At 43.4% G+C, this 16,993-nt stretch overlaps 1 protein-coding gene across 1 annotated transcript in view; it reads right to left on the bottom strand.

Annotated features, from left to right (window-relative positions):
- The window catches only part of LOC113638947, an 80,753-nt gene that overhangs the window by 27,977 nt on the left and 35,783 nt on the right, over positions 1–16,993 (bottom strand). The gene's annotated exons all lie outside the window — the stretch shown is intronic.

Here is a 16,993-nt window from a genome sequence, read left to right as displayed (position 1 = left end):
TGCGTTTGAGGACTCGGAACGGGCCCACGTACCTGGGACTGAGCTTACGGCAGGGTAGGCGGAGCCGGATGTCGCGGGTCGAGAGCCAAACCCACTGGCCGGGTTGGTACTCAGGGTGTTCCCGGCGGTGTCTGTCAGCCTGGGCTTTTTGCGTTCGGACAGCTCTCCGTAGTTGTCGGTGGGCCGCGGCCCACGTTTCTTCACTCTGTCGGAACCAGTCGTTAACAGCTGGTAGATCGGTGGGCGTGTCGGACCAGGGGAATTAGGGAGGTTGGTACCCGAGGACGCACTGAAAGGGTGTCAGGCCGGTGGTGGGTTTAATGAGGGAGTTTTGCGCGTATTCTGCCCACATCAGATACCGGCTCCACTCGTTCTGACTGTGGTGACAGTACGTTCGGAGAAAACGGACGATCTCCTGGTTGAGGCGCTCCGTCTGACCATTAGATTGGGGGTGGTACCCCGAAGTGAGACTGATGTTAATGTCGAGTCGCTTGAAGAAGGCCCTCCAGACCCGTGAGGTGAACTGAGGACCTCGGTCCGAGACGATGTCTTCTGGAATCCATAAAAGCGGAAGACTTGGTTGCATAGCAGCTCCGCGGTCTCGAAGGCGGTGGGAAGTTTGGTTAGTGGGATTAACCGGCAGGCTTTCGAGAATCGGTCGATAATGGTCAGAATGGTGGTGTAGTTGTTGGATCGAGGCAGATCTGTGATAAAGTCCAACGCGATGTGGGACCAGGGACGCTGGGGGATAAGCAGAGGTTGCAGCAAGCCCGCAGGTAACTGATGAGAAGCCTTGGAGGCGTGGCATGCCGTGCACCCATGAACATACTTGCGTGTGTCTGCGTTTAGCGAAGGCCACCAGAACTCATTCTGGACCAGGTGGGTTGTTGCAGTTACGCCAGGGTGGCCGGAGGCCGGACTCGTGTGCAGTAGGGTCAGGAGCGGAGTACGCAGGTGCTCCGGCACGTACGTTTTGCCGGCCGGGCATTAAATCGGAGGTTGCGTTTGGGCGTTGGCGTTGGTGATCTCGGTCATAATGTCCCACTGAACGGGTGCTAGGATGCAAGTCTCGGGTAGGATCGGTTCGGTGGGTTTGTGTTGGACCGACTCTCGGTGCATGCGTGACAGGGCGTCGGCTTTGACGTTCTTACTCCCCGGTCGGTACGTCACGGTGAATTGGAACCGGGTGAAGAACATAGCCCACCGGGCCTGGCGTGTGTTCATGCATTTGGCAGAACGCAGGTACTCCAGATTACGATGATCCGTGAGGACTGTGAATGGGTGCTTTGCGCCTTCCAGCCAATGCCGCCACTCCTTAAACGCTGCTTATATTGCCAGAGGTTCGCGATCTCCCACGTCGTAGTTCCGTTCTGCTGGGGTCAGTTTACGGGAGAAGTAGGCGCATGGGAACATTTTGTCGGTGGGTCCCTGACGCTGGGAAAGGATGGGGCCGATTCCCGTGTTGGAGGCGTCCACCTCGACGGTGAATGGCCGGTTCGGATCCGGGTGGTGGAGGATCGGGGCTGAGGTGAAACTCTCCTACAGCTGCCTGAATGCCAAGTGCGCCTCCGGTGACCAGGTGAGTTGAGCGGGTCCTTGTCTTGTCATCGAGGTGAGAGGTGCCGTGATGGTGCTGAAGCCACGGATAAAGCGGCGGTAGAAATTGGCGAACCCTAGGAAGCGTTGTAGTTCCTTGATCGTCTGTGGCTTGGGCCACCGCAGCACTGCTTGCACTTTAGTGTCATCCATGGCGACCCCATCTGCCGAGATGATGTACCCCAGGAAGGACGTTGAGGTCTGGTGGAACTCGCACTTCTCCGCCTTGGCGTAGAGATGGTGCTGAATGAGACGCTGCAACACTGCCCTCACGTGTCTGATATGTTCCTCTTTGCTTTCCGAGTAGATGAGAATGTCGTCGATGTAGACAATTACCCAGCGGTCGAGCATGTCCCGGAACACATCGTTAATGAATGATTGGAAGACCGCTGGGCTGTTCGATAGGCCGAACGGCATGACCAAATATTCGTAGTGGCCTGATTGGGTCGAGAAGGCGGTTTTCCACTCGTCCCCCTGTCTGATGCGGATGAGGTTATACGCGCAGCGGAGGTCGAGCTTGGTGAAATACCGCGCGCGGCGGAGTTGCTCCAGAGCTGACGGCACGAGCGGCAGGGGGTACCGAAACTTCACGGTCATGTCGTTGAGGGCTCTGTAGTCAATGCAGGGTCGGAGCCCCCCGTCTTTTTTCTTAACGAAGAAGAACCCTGATGACGCCGGGGACACGGAAGTGCGAATGAAACCCTTCTTTAGTTCTTCCTGGATATATTCGTTCATGGCCGCAGACTCCGTTTGTGAAAGGGGGAAAACTCTACCCCTGGGTGGTGTAGCTCCTGGCAGTAGGTCGATGGCGCAGTCACAGGCGCGATGTGGGGGCAGCTCTGTGGCCTTGACTTTACTAAACACCTACGCAAGGTCTAGGTACTCGTCGGGGAGATTGGGGATGTCAGAGGTGATTGGGTGCGGTGCCTGTGGTGTTAAGCTGGCACGGCTCCATTGGGTCCCGGCGGTGTGTGTCACAAGTGCTGCCCCAGCCGGTGATGTGCAGATCGGTCCAGGAGATGGTCGGGTTGTGGAGTCGAAGCCATGGTAGGCCGAGAATGAGGGCGTGTCGGGGGGAGTGGATGAGGTGGAAGAAGAGACGCTCTTGATGCTGGTTCCCCACCTGCAGGATGAGGTTTTTGGTGCGGTGTGTGATGCGTCCTTCTTTTAATGGTCGTCCGTCTATCGCCTCCACTGCTAAGGGAAACACAGAGGGAATTATTGGAACGTTGTGAGTATGAACAAAATCCCAAGACATGAAGTTCCCAGCTGCACCTGAGTCAACGAGTGCAAGGGCTTCGACACTCTTGCCCGTGAATCTCGAGCCGTACACTGATTTGCGCGCAGTTCGACGATCGGGGTGACGGAGTGTGAACTCACCGGGTTATCCCGTCGTTGCGGTGGTCGGGTTGGGCAGGTTGGCAGTCGGTGTCCCGGTTCTCCGCAGTAGAGGCAGAGGCGGAGGCGGAAGCGGCGCTCTCGTTCCTCCGGCGTGAGGCGCGTGTAGTCGACCTGCATGGGCTCGGGGTATTCGGTGCGCGCGGGGCTGTGACAGTGCGCGGAGAGGTTCGGGCTCGCCGGGAGCGCATGAGATTATCCAGTTGGATGGAGAGATCCACGAACTCAGATAGGCTCCGCCCCTCATCTCGACAGGCCAGTTCAGCTTGGAGGTCGGGATTTAAACCATTGCGGTAGAGCAGTCGCAGTGGGCGTTCCTCCCAGCCTGCTTCGGCGGCGAGGGTGCGAAACGCTAGGGCATACTCCGCAGCGGTGCGATCGCCCTGTGACACGGCCAGCAGGCGCTCCTCTGCGCTCTCCCCAGAGGCGGAGTGGTCAAAGACCATGCGAAACTGGGTGAGGAATGCCGCGAACGAGGGGAAGGCGTTCTCTCTCCACACCGCGGTGGCCCAATCCAAGGCCTTACCCGTGAGCAGGGAGCAGACGAAGGCTATACGGCTGTTTCCTGTAGCGTACAGGGTTGGTTGCTGCGCAACGAACAGCGAGCACTGCATCAGAAAGCCCCGGCACCCTCCGGGTTCGCCGCTAAACTTCTCCGGGAAGGCGAGACGAGGTCCGGTGACAGCAGGAGCGTGATACGGCACGGCCTGGGGAGCCGCTGCTGGGGTTGGGGGAGTTGGTGCGGCGGCGGCTCCTTGTAGCCCTTGTAGAGCCGCAGCAAGCTCCTGTGTAAGCTGAGTGAGGCGTGTCAGCTGCTGGTGATGACCGGCGAGCTGCTGGGCCTGGCCGGTGATCTGAGTGGCGAGCTGAGCGACGGCTGCTGGATCCTCGATTGGCGAGGTCTCCTGTAATGACGAGGAGGCGTACTGCTGGGGATCCATTTGCAGCAGAGTTTATTTAAGTACAAACACAGATCGGAGTCAAACAAGCGGGGGTCAGAACCGGCAAAACACAATAGCAAAGAGAGAGCAGAATCTGAATCGGGGACAGGCAAAAGGTTGGGGCAGGCGGCAAACAGTCAGAAGAGTCAGGAAGAGAGAGCAGAGTAAGCAGCGGAAAAACAGAACACAGAAAACGCTCAGAATGACTGTAGTAACACAAGTCGAGACCTCGCACCGGTATGGAGTAGAAGCGTGGTATTTATGTGAATGGGAATGAGAGACAGGTGGTGGAGTAATCAGGAGGCGAGGTGGCTGATGGGGAGTGTAGTGCGGAAGTGCGCTAGTACTCCGGAGACGCGTCTCTAGGGCAACGCTCCCGCGGTGGTTCGTTGCTCATGACACTGCTAAAAAAGAGAAATACAAAGTGAGGTTTGATCCAATCAGCTGGCACGATCTACAACTTTAATCAAATCGATTATTTATTCCAGAAAAAAGCTGAAGTCGATGACGGAGTAAGAGTACAATTAAACTTTGATGAGGAGTGACTCTGCCTTCCCCACCCTTCCCTTCTCCTCCCTCTATCTTCTTCCGGTACCTGTACCACCCACATCACACCCCGCTAAAAAAGTGTTTTAAAAACGACTGCATTTGTGTACGATGTATCGGCTGTTTGAACAACGACGAGTGAAAATGTCTCAGGAAATCTTACCTTACTTTTACAACTCACTCGCAACCTTGGATAAAGATGATGATGAGACGCGTTCCAGTTCTAAGGACGAAAAAAATACAGGTGAATCACTCGGAAATCTGACCTTTCAGCATTTAAATGGTGATGAAACCGACGGTTGTCTTTCCACCGCCGCTTTAGCGGTCATCCGAGGTGTCATGGCTACGCTTTTGGACTGGATTATTTATGAAGATTTGAGAGATAACTGTCATGGATGTGCCATAGATCACCCGAGTCAACTCCAACACGCTTGTTTGTTTGAACCTGAAGCCTACTATCTGCACATGAATGCCTTCAGACTGCTGAAAAAATTGTTTAAACCTTGGTTGAAATACACTCTGGTAAAGGCTCTGAAATTGTGTGGAATAAAACACACCCCATCCCTGGAAAAAATCTAGGCATCGCTGAAGCTATCATATGCGACTGGCGGGATGAGCCTAGCATCAAAATTGTTTTAAGTGAAGCTAAAGGCAAAACCGTAGAAATTTGCAGCGACAAAGTGTATGAAGATGTTGTGGATTACTGGGCCTCTCACTCTGGAGCCGCCCGAACCGTCACACACGGGAGACTTCAAAGAGCGGCACGTCTATTCTGTCTCCGAGAAAGATCTGAAGTCTGAGTTCGCCTCTACTCTAATCCTCTTCCTTGTTATAAAGAATGTGTTTATCCACTAGAAAAACTCACGAACATCATATTATGTATCTTAACCCATATATCTGACGTGTGTGTGTGTGTGTGTTTTTTTGTTTGTTTGTTTTCTTTTTAAAAAAAAAAAACTGCTCAGAAAAGAATGTTGATATTACTAAAATATTACACTGTTGATTTTGATGCAGAATAAATAAATAAATAAAAAAATTGTAACACTAGTCACGTGATGCCTTTTTTAAAATAAAATCCTAAAACTATTCGTTGTTTTGATCATTGACATTCTGATACTTCAAAATGAATGAGCGGCTGTTGAAGAATGTGTATTACACGCCGCCTGACACCGGCTCGTACGGAGGTGTTGAGAGTTTGCAAAGGGCTATAGTTGAGAAACTCGGTCAAAGAATTAATGATGACAAGATAAAAAACTGGTTAGCTGAGCAAGATGCATACACTCTTCATAAACCGGTGTCTACAAAGTTTAAAAGAAACAAGGTTTTTGTGAAAAACATAGATGAACAATGGCAAGCTGATTTAGTCGACATGAGCAATTTGGCGGAAAGTAATGGTGCAAAATTTTTGATAACATGTATAGATATTTTATCTAAGTACGCTTGGGTGCACGTGTTACGAAACAAGACCGGCGGTGAAGTGACTAAAGCTTTTGATTCCATTCTAAGGGAAGGTAGAGTCCCAAAAAAATTACAAACTGATCAAGGGAAAGAATTTTTTAACAAAACCTTTCAAAACTTAATGAAAAAACACAACATTATACATTTTGCCACGGGCACCGATCAGAAAGCTGCAGTATGTGAAAGGTTCAACAAAACACTAAAGACCAAGATGTGGAGATATTTTACAGCGTTTAACATGCGAAAATACACGGACAGGGTGCAGGAAATGGTTCATGCTTATAACCACAACTGTCATTCCAGCAAAAAAATGAAACCTGCTGAGGTGACCGAAACCAATTCTTTCACAGTATTTAAAACTCTTTATGGGTTACAGTCATTAAAACCCAAGAAAATAAAATTCAAGTTTAAAACCGGTGACATTAGAATAGCCCGTTCGAAAGGACAGTTTGAAAAAGGATACGAGCAAAATTTTACAGATGAGTATTTTTCAATTTCCGAGCGGATCCCTAGAGAACCCCCTGTATATAAATTACGAGACTATGATGGTGAAAAAATTGAGGGAACGTTTTACGAACCTGAGTTACAAAAAATCATAATAGGTAATGACAGATCGTTCAAAATAGAGAAAATCCTGTCTGAAAAGATTCAAAACCGGAAAAAGGTGTGTCTGGTGAAATGGGTGGGCTGACCTGAAAAATTTAATTCCTGGGTTCCTGCTGAAGATGTAGTAAACATTGAACTTTAGTGTTTAAAAAGACTCATCACAATCATAACAATCAGAACTATAATTGATAACCATGGACGAGTGTGGATTCTATGTGACTCTTCTGAGCAACGCGTCGAAGGACATTTACCCTAATAAAATATCTCAATATACAACTAAATTTGCCAAACCCATTGATTTAAGAGGAAATTGGGAAGTTTCGCTTTCAGAAGTTCAATATGTTCACAGTTGGAATACATTGTCAGAGGAAGACTCCACGTGTTCCGTTGGTTGGAGGGAGGGTAAAAGAGTAAGCAGAGTATTATTTAAGATAAATCATGGATATTATAAAAGTATTGAAGATCTAGTTAAAGAAATCAATGAAGTAATGCAAATATCCAAACTAGGCATTACTATAGTTTATAACCCTGTGAAAAATAAAATACATATGGACACCTCAAAACCGTATTTCTTCAAAACCAGCAGAAAATTAGCATATATGCTCGGCATGACCCCGGATAATGCAATAACGCAGCTCGCCCCAGAAGCACCGCACCCCGCTGATATTCACACCGGATTTTACACAATGTATGTATATACGGACATTATCGAGTACCAAAGAGTCAGTGACAGCTTTGCCCCGCTACTCAGAGCCGTACATATAACGGGTGAAAACAACCGAGTCATCAGTATTACTTACAATAAGCCACACTACGTGCCGCTCATCAAGAACCACATGACTGATATTTTAATCAAAGTCAAGTCGGATCAGAACAAACACGTACTTTTTACTTACGGGAAGTTTATAGCTAAACTACACTTCAGACCAGCTAAACATTCCTTCCGTTTGTAAAAAAAAAAAAAAATAATAATAGAGAGAGGCCGGGTTAACCCGCAAACCTACATAGATTATTACATCGCTCAAGCCGGAAATGGACTCCCAGGATTTCAAGGAGCACCCACCATGTATGGTTCGGGGTTAGGAGGATTATTCAGAGGCTTGTTTAGAATGGCAATTCCTTTCCTCAAAAAGGGATTTTCTATAGCCAAACCTCATTTAAAAACGGCAGCAAAAAGTGTTGTTGGCGATGTTATGAGCAGCATTATCAGTAAAACACAAAACCGGAATCAGGAAGGTTCGGGTCTCACCTTGATTTCACGTGGAAAATCCAAAAGACCCCCAGGACAACGACACGTGATTCCTAATAAAAGACGTAGGGTAACTAAAACTAAGACCAGTGTTAAAAGGAACAAGACAAGAGTCAACAAGCGTCAACCTGTCTCTCAAAAAAGAAAGCTGTTGAACATTTTCTAAAATCATGGCTCTCTTACACGGACTATCCGCGGAGTGCACAAAGTCCGAATTGGATATTTTCACACTACCTTATACACAGACGAGTATTGAAAAGTACACCTATATCGAAATACCCCTGCTTTCTGCTCTGACAGACAACGGTCCTCTGGAGTTCTTCATGGCTGGAAATGGTGAAGATTACCTGGATTTGAACAATACATTTATTCATGTTGCCTGTAAAATCGTGAACGCTGATGGCACCAATATAGCTGACGACACAAAGGTGGGGGTTGTTAACTATCCTATAGCTTCTCTTTTTTCACAAGTTGATATAATGCTGGGTGACCACCTTATTTCTCAATCCAGCAATACATATCCGTACCGAGCAATTTTTGAATGTCTCCTTAACTATGGAAAGGACACCTTGGAAACACAATTTTTTGCAGGATTATTCTACAAAGACACAGCGAGACATATGGATGCCACTGACCCTGCAGGTCGCAATGAAGGTCTTAAACAAAGGTCTCAGTTTAGTGCTGAAAGCAACACTTTTGACCTCATTGGTCACATTCACTCAGATATATTTTTTCAAGATAAACTTTTACTGAACGGCGTCGATTTGAGGGTTAAAATGGTTCGAAGTAAAGATGAATTTTGCTTAATGAAGGAAGGCAACAACAATTTCACTCTGAAAATACTCAATGCATCTCTTTTCGTGAAGAAAGTTTCTGTATCACCGTCAGTGAAACTCGGACATGCGCATGCGTTGCTTTCTGCCACAGCTAAATATCCCTTAGAGAGAGTTTCTATGAAAACGTTCAGTCTGGCCGCTGGGAGTCGCATTTGTTCACAAGAGAATCTTTTCCTCGGACCTTTGCCTAAAACCATAATATTTGGTATGGTGGATAACGATGCCTTCAGCGGGGCATACAATAAAAACCCTTTTAATTTTAAACACTACAACGCAGAGTTTGTAGCTTTGTACGTAGACGGTACTCAATATCTGGCTAGTGTTATGTCTTAATAAGGAGTTCTCCGGGGAGATATTTTTGACTCCTACGGAAACAGACCGGACTTCACGCTCTTTCCTGATTCTATTCAATACTTTTTGAGTAAGAACTGCCTTGAAATAAAATATAACCCCGTTCAAGTACAAGATTTTACTTCAGTTTGTTGCGGACAGCATTGTGTATATTTTCTGTGTCACAGAGCTAAAGGTTATAAGTTTGATAGTATTATGTCTATGTATAGCAAGGATTTAAATAGAAATGACAAAGCAGTTGTGTCTTTTGTGAAAAAAATGTATCCTAGAGTAAATAAAAAACACTCGTTTAGTTGTGTGCAATGTGTAAACTCTCTGAAAATGTTTCATTCACCTGTGTAGTGTATTAATTAAACATGATGTTTTACGAGAAAATTCTTACTGTATAAATATTTTATTGAAATAAAAAAAAGTAACAATACAATGGAGCAAACATAATTGTCATAAGTCATTTTCAAAAATCATGCCAATCACTACGAATAAGAACAGGGGGTGGGGAATGATAGTCTCTGCTTTTAGTTGGTGAAGGTGTGAGGCTTTGAGTGGGGGTCATTAGATCTTTTGATGTCAGATATTTTGCGTCGAACAGCACCATTAGGTATTGTTGAAAAGGGTATATTTAGTCTAGCTACAGTATGCAGCAATTCTGTCCAACCTAACGGTCTCCGATCCTCTTAAACCTTATGAGGTGCCGTGAGATTTTTAAGCAGATCCACCGTGTGAGATCCTTTGATCGTGTTCCCGTTAAAAATAAATTCACCCTCGTCATTCCACGAAGCAGCATCGCCTGATTTTAAAAGTTTTTCCATAATGTACGAGGCATTTCTTTTACACCTCGCTGAAACGTTACCAAGCACCTCATGTGTGATCTCATCACCGCGGGGTTGTGAAACTTCGGTCGCAGTTGCTTCTGTTTTGCTTTCTGGCATTTTTGGTAGGCTTAGAGTCAGTTGAGCTGATTCCTGATCACCCAGTTTAACCAAGTTTAAAAACTTTTGCAGGACCGATGTGTAGAGTTTTACCTTCTCGTATTCATTCAGGTCCGTCCTTGACAAAATTTGACGCATTGCTTCGTCCAAGTTGTTTTCACCTGTGTTTCTTAAACAACTTGGACGCATTGCTTCGTCCAAGTTGTTTTCAACTGTGTTTCTTAAACTCTCTTTTTCTGTCGCGGTATTTCTAAACTTGTCAAGTTGATGTTGAGGGACTAAATACATTTTCTCAGCTGTCTCCATGTTAACTGTTACGGGATGCTATCAAGCTGCTTATAAACGGGACAGCAACGCTGAGTAGTGGTAAAAGAAAACCTCCGGTTTAGTTAATTACTTTCCTTTTCTTTTCTACAGTTGCTCTTTTATCCGCGAAAAGTTTTATCCATTTTTTCTGCTTTTTTAATTGTCTGTACTGCTTCGCTGTTAGAGGGATGGTACCTCTGAGCACGTTTAAAGCTAATTCACATATGCTAAGAATGAGTTCTGTAGGTGCGTCGCGCAATATAACTTTTGTTTTCCGGGGTGGAGCCTCGTGTAACGCTTTCAACAACGGAAGTGTTTTTTTCAAGCGTATAGACATTGTTTTCAGTAAAACTTTTTCTTCTTCTTCAGAACATACACAACTGATTTTTTTTGCGGTAACAAACCTGATCTGAGTCTGAAGTCTTCTGGAGTATTTGATTTTAGGTCAACAAATAAATAACCGTACGGTCTGGTGGTGGCGTCTTGAAAACATTCTAAAAAATATTTCCTGTTACTCGGATACATTTTTTGAGCTAGCACACTGATCTGTAATTTATCTCTAGGGTTTTTAAAAAGAACCATGTAATTGGTGTTCAAATTGATTGTTCTACTAGACTTGCCTTGAAAAAACAAATTCTGAACCAGATATATGACACTCAGATTTCTGTGATGCGTGTATTTAGTAAAAGCTTTTTCCACCTCCTCGTTTTTACTCGCAGATTCCATCAAGTCATCTATTATCACCAAATTTGTTTTGCTGGGAGGAAACAGTCCATCATCACACAAAGAATCAGGGATTCCTTGAATAAAATTGATGTTTATTTTGGCAGCATTTTGATAAAATAAGATATCCCACTATTACTAGGTCCACATACAATACATGAAAAGGGCAGTTGCAGCCTCGTGTCGAAAGAAGTCACATTCATATTTGTCCTTGACAAGTGCTCACAACTGTACAGCATACAGACATCAAATGAACAACATACAGACATTCATACATTCATATATACAAAAAGAAAAGAAAAGAAAAAAAAATTGGTTTCAATACCCGTAAGGGAGAGTTGTGAAATCAGGAAATAACACACGCTTATCATACACAACCCTGAATCTTTTTACTTGCGTCTGGTTTCTCAAATGAAACCCCTTTTTATCTCGAGTGATTTGATAGTGCGACGTTATAAGTTGACAGGGTTTATCAGGGAATTTCACTTGATCGATCACGAGATCTATCAATGATTTCAAATTGATAACTTTGGAATTGTTGTAATTTTGAGTAAATCCCTTAGCTTTCATTGTCGTTTTTCCTTTTTTAGTTTTGTAACCGTAGGACCTGCACTTACAAACTATTTGATCACCGTCGTCTAGTGCGCTGGTAAGACCCCCAAATAATCGCTCAAAGGCGGCATTCAATCCCCTTCTTTACTTTTAAAAATGACGCTGTCGGTGTACAAACAACGTCGGTTCAAACGATCCATCAGATTGTACAGTTCAAGTCTAGCATACGCAGTGGTGAAAATACCTATGAACACATTAGCATTCCCCGGTTTAACCATCATATCGTCCACATAACGCCACTGCACAAGAGCAACCTCATCAGACAAAAAAGAGAAGTGACCAACGTTGTAGATACCTGAGAATATGAAGTTTAAAAATTCTGCAGAATCTCTAATCTCTTGGCACATCTTGCCCCACAATGAATTCAACGCTAGTTTAGCCACAGACCCTTTGGCAGGATTTACGTTAATGTTATTTTCTTGCAATTCAATTCCCTCACTCGTACACTCGTAATTTTTAATGTATTCACGTATTGTGGATTCATCGACTACCCAGGATGGATACCCTGAACTTTCCTGCTTTGTCTTGAGAAACATTTTAATTTAGATTGTAAACAGGTTTTTGGATCTTTCAGGAAAATGCCAGACTTTAAACAGTTTTAACATTTGGTAACCTTTCTCGACGGCTTTCGCTAACTCGACGGAGGCCCACGTACCCGTTAGAGCTCGTGCCTGGTCTGAATGATCGCAATGTTTTAGTTGTTGCTCGCTGTATGTTCTGCACAGAGGGAAAAGGAGTTTGTTATTTACACAGTACAGAAGAACTGGGGACCACAGACCTCTAGGCGGTAACACTTTTGCTCGAACTATTCCGAAATAATTATCCAGAGGGTCAAAGTCACGAAAAATGACTGTGGGGTGACCGATAGGATATGTTTTCGACTTGTTTACATACGGATAAAGTGACGTGAAATCGTAATAATCTATTCTCTCACCGGGTTGTGCTACATAGTGTAAATGCAAAGCGTTTGTTCGACCGCCGTAAAGGGCATCTCGAGGGATTAAACGTTTGGGAAAGTCAAACTCTTTTAGAAAGTTTATCACTCTCATGTCGTTTTCCTTCATTTCACACCACTCGTGCTCCCAGAGCGTTGTGACATGCAAATTGTGTGTGTCTTGCAAATACTTTATCTTTTCCAACGACTTAACCCTGACATCACCAAAGCTAACTTTGCGGTTAAGAGGATGCGGTGCTGATGAGGGAAAGCACTTTTCACAGCCGTGATAAAAACAACCGAGAAACTCAAAAGCCTTATGCGTCCGACCCACTTCACAATATCCGTCAACGAAATATGAACCGAACCTGACTTCACCTTCGTTCAGAGCATGTTGAGTAGGTAGGTTATGTGTGGCGGAAATGTATTCGAGCCACTGAATGGCAGGTGTTGAGTAAGATTTCTGCCTGTTGATGTAATTATCGAGAGGTGGAATGGCGAGAACGTTTTTTTTGAGAAACATTGTTCTAAATATCTTAAGACAAACGGAAGCAATCGTAATAGAATTAAAAGGATCCACCATTGTACTTTTTTGAATTTCATTTCTGAAAGCTATACAACTTTTTCTCAAAATGTCTACGTCATTTACACAGTATTCAGTCATCTCTTTCTTGAAATCAAAAACTTTGTCAGACACCATCGCATACCACTTGAAAAAATCCTCCCTGTCTTTAGACAACATGTTATCCACACCATAAAACTGAGGTTCGGGGTACGGTCCTACATAGTTTTGATTTTCTAACGTGTTCCAGAAATGAGGAAAATAACCTTTTTTTTTCTGAGAACCCCATGGCTTTAGGAAGATTGCTAAACTTCATGGATAAGAAAGACAGGCTATCGATGTATTTCTGGTTGAAATCGGTATCGGTGAAACACAATATCTTTCCGCCTTGTGTAATAATGTTGGGCGTGATTCCTTCTTTCACTAAATGGTTTAGCAAAAGGTATGAATCAAACCCTCTAACCCTCAGTATGCGCGATAAAGGTATAACCTCTGAATCTCCCACGGCGGAAATGTTTAAAAAACGCTGCAATGCATGTGTCACCTGAAAAAACCCATGTCTGACCACGGTAATTAATACAGCATAAGAAATTAGCTATATGAGTACCCGTTTCCTGTCTAGTTTCAAAATCATAAAAGATGTATCTCCTATTAGACTTTTCCCTCTTTAAAGGCTGTATAAAACACCTGTGTTCACAATCTGTATCAAGTTTTTCACCACAGAACTGACACAAACTCTCAGGGCAAACGTGACGTTTAAGACCAAATGGGTTGTTGTACACCCTATTACACTTGCTGCAGTAGAATCCTCTATTGCACTGAGAAAATTCACCTCCTTCTGACAGGCGCAACGCTTGGTGACTATCGAAACAATATTTTGATCTACACAACCTCATACAATCCGGGCATTTTGTTATGTTTTGAGGGTGTTTGTAGCAGTCTACATCACAACAAACATTACAACTATATGCACAACTATGGTTTCGCATATCCTTAACCCCCGAGTGACAGAAATGACAGACGTAACTACATCCCAAAAATCCTGTGATGTTTTTAACACCGTAATAATGATGGTCATGCAAAAACAAGTACAACGTTTTTCATGCGGGGTCTTGCTGGTTTGAAAGAAAGAGAATCCTGCTTTATCGCTAGTTTTGTACACAATTACAATTTTACACTGTAAATGTGCCTCACATTTACTCACATCGGCAAAGGTGACGGGTGTGTTTTCAGTTAAACCTACATTGTATTGGAGCTGTTTAGTAATTTTTTCATTTTGAAAATCGCTTTTATCACGATTTAAAAGCTGTGTAACGCATAATGCATAGCACATGTCTTTATTGTAAAAAATATACAAGTGTCGCATCTTCTTCTGTACAACTTCTGAATTGAATATTGCAGCAACTTTCCGTCTACAACCTATACCACCGCGAGGTGGTCTAACTATCTGTACTACCAGTTCAAGCGAATTATCCGTAAATATGTCACGATTACTTTGAATGGTATTTTCGAGCATGGTCAAAAAGACTGTAAATCGATGGCTCCATTGACTAGTTGAATGTGAGATAACACATTGAGTGTAGCACCTCTAATTTCAACGATGACATAATCCTTGATACGGTGAAATCATTTCATTCGCAACTTCTATCACACTGTTTAAAATCTCTAAAACATAATTATAAAATTCAGCAAAACTGTTGACATTAGCGATAGAAGAAAAATTCACTCTTCTTATGATCTCTGTGTTATTGAAGTTGTCACGATTAATTATCCTAATATTACTATTTACACCATGGCCTATTTGATTGTTTTCAACACTATGTGGCGGCGGCGCATTGTCTACGTGATCTAAGGGTACATTTTCAACACTAGGTGGCGGCGCATTGTCTACGTGATCTAAGGGTACATTTTCAACACTAGGTGGCAGCGCATTGTCTACGTGATCTAAGGGTACATTTTCAACACTAGGTGGCAGCGCATTGTCTACGTGATCTAAGGGTACAATTTCAACACTAGGTGGCGGCGCGTTTACTGATGTATCATTTACCATTTCAGGAATGTACTCATGATCAGTTTCGGGATTTTGCAGAACATTAACAGGTTGGTTGATTAAGTTAATGATAGTCATTTAACAAAATAAGATTTTGATTAAGACCGTGAAGCAAATCTTGTTGAGATGCAGGTTCTTGATGTTGACAGGTTACCGGAGGTGTTGCATTAACGGCACTTTGTTCGTTAGATAAGTTAAAACTATCGTTCAATTGGTTTACAGCGTCTATCAAAAAGGGATTTAACTGCACAGGTTGATCTTGATCATTTAGACTATTCTGCAACGTTAACAGACTCTGATTCAATTCTAAGAACACGTCATGATGAGGCAGCTGTGTTTGTGTCGCTGTTAAACTATCGGTCAACCCTGGATTAGGGTTCTGAATATCATGTCTAAGTGTCGATCTTAAACCATCATTCAACTGATTGATTGCATCGGTTAAAATGGGGTTCAGGGTTGTGTACGGGTCACGTTGTAACAGATTACTTGAAAAAGTCGAAGTTTCACCAAAGCAGAGATCATGTGACGATGTAGGGTCATTTTCAATGCTAATTTTTTTAGATTCTGAAGAGGGAGAATTACTCGAACGCTTCTGAGCCATTTCTAAAATAATAATGTCTTAACAATTCTTTATTCACCATAACACACCAATTTAAGGATTCCAGATTGAACATACTCACTGTCAGAAGTGTTTTGTAATGCGCTGTAGACATGCTCAAAGTTTTCAGTTATTCTATCCCTTAGCTGAAAAAAATCCTGAAGAGTGTCTCCAATGTTGAAATTTTCTTGTCCTTCAAAGCCACCTCCGGTTACGTTAGCACCGACATCTCCAATGTTGAAATTTTCTTGTCCTTCAAAGCCACCTCCGGTTACGTTAGCACCGACATCTCCAATGTTGAAATTTTCTTCAACGGATTGAAAGTAGTTTCCTACTCCTTCGGAGACGGCATCTAAATAGAATACAGATTACAGAAAAATGTGTGGAGGATTGTTTTACACTCTTAAGGGTTGTTTGAAAAGAGAATGCTAACAACCTTACCCAAAAAAATTGAACCATCATAGTCAGCATAGTCAGACGTTGTACCGGTGTCTTCTGAATGTCACACATACAAAATAATGAATAATTAAATAATTTAAATATCATATAAGGTTAATGAAAGATTTACAACATTCATATTTTCATGGTGTAACTTACGTGTAGTTTGTAAATCCGGTCTGAGCTATGGGGTTACTACAGCTATCGCGGATTGAAAGTAGTTCCCTACTCCTTCGGAGACGGTATCTAAATAGAATACAGATTACAGAAAAATGTGTGGAGGATTGTTTTACACTCTTAAGGGTTGTTTGAAAAGAGAATGCTAACGACCTTACCCAAAAAAACTGAACCATCGTAGTCAGCGTAGTCAGATGTTGTACCGGTGTCTTCTGAATATGTCACACATACAAAATAATGAATAATTAAATAATTAAAATATCATATAAGGTTAATGAAATATTTACAACATACATAGTTTCATGGTGTAACTTACGCATAGTTTGTAAAACTGGTCTGAGCTGTGGGGTTACTACAGCTATCGACTTTTGGATAGATTCCGGATGTTCCACCGTTCTTAGGCCTAGCACGGACGTTGTAGGAGACTCGTCGTCGGAAATAATCTCAATACAACTGTCTAAAAATGAATAAACAATGAATTAAATAAATAAATATAACATTTAGATTATAATGTAATATATGATAAAACAATTGACTGAAAAAAAAACACAGATCTAAGGGTCAGAATGAAATTACCCTGGAAGGGTCGCGTTTGTTTGATACGTTTTCACAGACAATTGTGTCAGATAGGCTGGTCTTGTTCTGTAATTAAAACAGACTTTACGTATAAACCCAACTACAAC

Source organism: Tachysurus fulvidraco, chromosome 8 (assembly GCF_022655615.1).
Source record: "Tachysurus fulvidraco isolate hzauxx_2018 chromosome 8, HZAU_PFXX_2.0, whole genome shotgun sequence".
NCBI lineage: Eukaryota > Metazoa > Chordata > Actinopteri > Siluriformes > Bagridae > Tachysurus > Tachysurus fulvidraco.
Note: the sequence above shows the minus strand (reverse complement) of the source record. Positions and strands in the feature narration are given on the sequence as shown.